Here is a 4613-nt window from a genome sequence, read left to right on the forward strand (position 1 = left end):
GGACAGTGGCAGTTCCCCAGGGCCCGGAAGGTTCTCCCCTCAGCAGAAGGAGCCTCCTCATCTCAAGCCTCTCCCGACCCCAGGAGGAGTGGCAGCCGCCCCACCCCTGCCCTATCATCAGAAGGATGTCGAGGATGTTGTGGCCTCTCCCCCGCCTCCCTTCCCCAGTGGGCCTTTCCAGCAAGTCCCAGCAGGCAGAGAAGACCCCGGAGAGGAGGCCCAGCCCCCGCCGGAGCCCTGCAGGGAACGAGTCGCCTTGGCAGAAAGAGCACCTGCTCCTCCGTCTCCTTGAAACCCAGAGCCGCTCCCCACCGCCCCACCTTCTTCTCCTAGGGGGTCTAGAACTGCCTGCAGGCCGCCAGCACTGCTCACCGTTAGGAAGGGGAAGGTGTGCGAGCCCCAGGTGCCCGGCAACGGGGGGGGGCTCAGCAGAGCTCCGCAGTCCCGTCCCCTGTGAGATTTGTCCTGGATTCTCCACTCACGACAGCATCGCCTTCCCCCTCTGGATTTCCCCTCCCTCCCTCCCACCCCAGGATTCACGTTTTCCATAACATAGAGATATATATATATATTCCCAATTAGAGAAATGGAAAGTGTTGTGATAAAACTGTAGTGAGAAAAACACAGAATCCTACATTATATATAATAATTCAAACTGTGTTCAAGACAGACAGAGAGAGAGAGAGAGAGAGAGAGAGAGAGAATATACAGCAAAATACACGAGGCAGTCAACCCCAGGATGGTGGCTTTATAGTTGGTTAATAAATAATTTCTTAAAGTTGTCCACGTCGACATAATCTTTCTATAATGAATGTTTTGTTTCATAGTTAACGGGAGGCCTATTGCACAATTGAAATAAACACGTTTGTTTTTAGAACTTCTTGGGGCATCATCTGGAAAGTGGAGATGAGATGTTCACCTAGGGGCTGGACGGTGGCCCTGAGGGGCCAGCTCCCTGCAGCTCCAGTGCTGACTGGCAGCAGCCATCTCAGCGTTCCCAACACCTCACCTCCCAGGTAGGTCAAAAGCATCAGGTTTGGGGGAACTTTTGCCACCCCATGCTTATCTGCTGATTATTTTTAAAATCAGCCTACTTTAATTTTTAAATACTGAGAAAGGAAACTCTCTGTGGCTCTTGCAAGTGGAAGAGGACTGCCCTCCCACGTCACCCTGCAGGACATTCACAGAACAGGAACGAGTCTTGCAACGAAGCTGTAGCCTGGTGGATTCCAGCCCCGAGCCCTGAGCTTGCGGCAGAGGGGCTGAGTCAGAGGGCAGGAAAGGGCACTGTCTCTTACTGATTCAGAAAGAGGAAAAGAACAGTGAAGGGGAACTTGCTTATCACAAGGGGCTTGGCCACCCTGTCCCACGCGGTGCAGGAGGCCGGGCAGGTGGGCTCACTCAGAGCTCGAGTCCTAGCGGGCTCTGGGGCTGCTGCCGCTCAGTTTCCACTGGGCCCCAGGACAATGGAGGGTGTGAAGCTGTTTATTATTTCAAGTCAGCAGAATTAGCCAGGACTTCACCCTCAGTACTCAAACCTATCCACCTCCCAGAAATCCAGCCTCCGTCAAGTGATGCAAATTGTCCTCAAACCTCTTACTAGCGATGCTCTTAACTGTTGAAAGATGGCAGGCCATTAAGGGGCCAGAGAAACAGAGCCTCCAGAGAGCTGGGGCAGGGTGGAGGTGCGAGGCGGACTGTCCGGGCATCAGGAGGGCAGGGCAGTGTAGCCCAGCACGTCCCCCTGGACTGCAGGTGCTGTGCGGCTCCTCCAATTCCTCACGCTTGGCACCATGGGCACGTGGCAGCATGAGGGCCATTTTGAGGTTTCTAGATGGAGCTCAGCAAGGTCACATGGTGCTGTGAGAAAGTGTCATCCACTCCTCCACTGACAGAGATCCGCGCTTCCTGCATCACACGCAGGGACCAACGGTGGACCCAGTGGCACATCGGCCACCTGCAGGAGGGCGCTTGGAACACTGCGAATATCAAATAGGAAGACGTCAGGTGGTGTTTCTACAGTCACGAGGACCAGCAGGCTCCAGAGGGCGCAGGGCACAGGGCTGAGGGGACGCTGCCTGAGCTCCGTCTGGCTCGGGAACGCATGGGTGGAGGTCAGCGTCCCTGTCCTGGTTGTGACATGGAGTGGCAGCTGTGGAAGGTGCTGTCCTGAGGACAGTAGGTGGAGGGGACTCAGGGCCCCCTGTGCCTCCTCCCCTCCCAGGTGAATCTTTAATGATCTCAAAGTTTCTTTAAAAATGATTTTTAAAAATGCCTCTGACAAGAGTCAAAATCATAATAGGCATAGCAACTGCCCATCTGTCAAGTGCCTGGAGAGATGGCCAGGCTGACGGCTGATGACCAGCGAGCCAGGCTGATGGGCTAACCTCGGCTAAATGACGTCCCTTCCGGCCCTCCCAGCTGCATGCTCGGGAGCAGGTCATCAGAGCCATCTGTGAGTGGGCAGAGTCCTACCTGCCCAGAGGGTTGTGGACATGGGGAGATGGTTGGCCTGAGAGCTGCCACCCTCCCAAGGGAGGTTCACAGCTGACGGGAAGCAGGTGGCCGCTGGCTGCCCATGTGTGGCTTCACCTTCCAAGACTGGACTCTCCCCAGATTTCAGCCTTTGTCCTGTCTTGCTGCACTACCAAGACAGCCTCCTGCCGAGGGCCAGCAGGGCAGCTGGCGCGTGCTGGCCGTGGTGTCCTGGCTGCTCCTGGTCATGCTGCCCGACTGGACCGCCAGGCCCTGCTGTGGCTTTTGGAGGCACAGGTTAACAAGGGCCCTTTGCCTTCCTCCAGGCCCNNNNCCCCCGTGCTGGCCTGTTTCTGGTCCGATGAGAGCCCCCCCCAGAGTGCGCAGGCCGGGGCCTGGGGCAAGGCAGCCGGGCTTCCCTGCACACCTGCGGTGGCCTCTGGGTCCTGGAGAGCCGCACCTGGTGCCGCATCTTCAGAGCACAGACATGGACGTCACGGGACAGACCTGCCGTCTCCAAATGAGCCTGGAGTTGAGGGAGAGGCTCAGGCTCGGGAGCCATGTCACGGTGGTTTCAAAACACCACGCTGAGTCTGGGGGACCGACACCCCGACAAGGGCCACCCAGTCTCTGGTCAGTGGGCACCAGGCTGTGAAAGCTGTCCGATGACCCCAGGGACAGCCAGGAGCTGCAGCAGGAACAGCAGGGAAGGAAGCCGCCACCCCACCCGCCTGCCTGTCCCGTCTCACACTCGGTGGGGAGCACCGTCCCTGGGCTCTGCCCCTTTCATCTTCCGTCCCATCTCCCCTTACTGGCCTCCAGCCCTGAGGATTCTCACCTCCTTCCCTTGCCCAGTCCCAGGCAGGCTGCTCACCCATCGGTCCCTCCTTCCAGCCCTCTGGCTGGTCCTTTGATGCCCACGAGGTGTGAGCTGGTGCAGGCAGGGAAGGAAAGCCAGGCTTCCTCTCAGTATTGATTAATGGCAGCCGCTCTGGGGCCTCCAGCTTGGCTCGCAGCGGGAGGGGGCTGCGGTGACACTGGCCCTCCCGCCTGCAGTCTCAGATCACAGGGAGAACTTCTGTCCTAAGGCCTGGGCGGCCCTGGCCTGACAAGGACCTCAGAAGTTAAGTGTAAAAGGATCTTAAAGGGCTTCTCTGGGTGTGGACGTGCAGAGTCCGTGAGAAGGCCAGGAGCCAGGCCTCTGCCCCACAGGGCTGGCGTCCCACCCCACCGCAGCGCCGGGAGCAGCCAGGCCTGCCTGTGTGCAGCTCCAGCCCACCCGAGGGCCACTGTCACCCAGGGCAGCATGCACTCCAGGGCTGCCCACTGCCAGGAAGCTGTGACCCCTGGGGCACTAGTGGAGGGGACCTTTGGGTGCACGTGGACTGGGGTTGGCCCAGCGCCCCCTGCACAGAGCGTGACGCCCTCCCCACTGTCCCCAGCAGCGCGGTAGTGATCAATGCCTTTGCAGGTGCTTCCATCTGCTGCCCAGAGTCTTGCCAGCAACACATCAGGAAGGAGTCGGGCTGAGTACCAAGTGGGTCTAGCTGAGAAATCAACAGCTCAGCTGTCATCTGCACAGGGGGAGGGACCATCTCCCTGGCGGCCCTCGGGGAGAGCCAGGCTCAGGAGGGTCATCCTAGGTGCTACTTTGGGAGGAGCCTGGCCTTGGAGCCTTGGGCAGGCCAGTGGGTGGGTCTGCAGGGCAGGCTTCTTCCCTGCTGGGTCAGGGGCTCCAGTCATTTGACAATGAAATAGTGAGTGAACACATCAGCTTGGGTGTAAAGCGCCTTCTATTCAAAGGACACATTCAAGGGTGAAGGCAAAACAGTGAACGGGCTGACCCCAGCCCAGACCTCCCTGCAGCACAGACGGACAGCCCCTGCCCCGGGTCTGCAGGGCTGGTAGAGACAGCCCTCGATCTCTCCTGGCTCAGCACGGCTTGGCTTGCTACTGAGAGGAGAAGCCTCGCAGTCGGGAGGGGGCTCAGCACTTGATCTGTGGTCTTCATTTTACACAAAGAAGAAGTGTGGCCCGTAAGTGAAGCTGTGCCCATGGGTATCAGGGCCAGTCTCCACCTCCCCAGCCTCTGGGGAGACCACAACCCCGGATCTGAACTGGCCTGAGAGACCTGTCAC

The 4613-nt window shown here is 58.8% G+C and overlaps 1 long non-coding RNA gene across 2 annotated transcripts; it reads right to left on the reverse strand.

Annotated features, from left to right (window-relative positions):
• Positions 1-639: 639 nt before the first annotated feature.
• LOC125613110 lies at positions 640-4387 on the reverse strand. 2 transcript variants are annotated; one of them, XR_007343606.1, is made up of 3 exons: positions 2903-4351; positions 2476-2757; positions 640-1979 (listed from the first exon to the last, which is right to left on the reverse strand). It is a non-coding gene; the product is annotated as an uncharacterized LOC125613110 (long non-coding RNA). The 2 variants fall into 2 exon arrangements; XR_007343607.1 differs by having other exon boundaries at positions 640-2757; positions 2903-4387.
• Between the last annotated feature and the right edge of the window lie 226 nt (positions 4388-4613).

The sequence above is a fragment of the Marmota marmota genome, unplaced genomic scaffold, assembly GCF_001458135.2.
Source record: "Marmota marmota marmota unplaced genomic scaffold, marMar, whole genome shotgun sequence".
NCBI classification, from domain to species: Eukaryota; Metazoa; Chordata; class Mammalia; order Rodentia; family Sciuridae; genus Marmota; species Marmota marmota.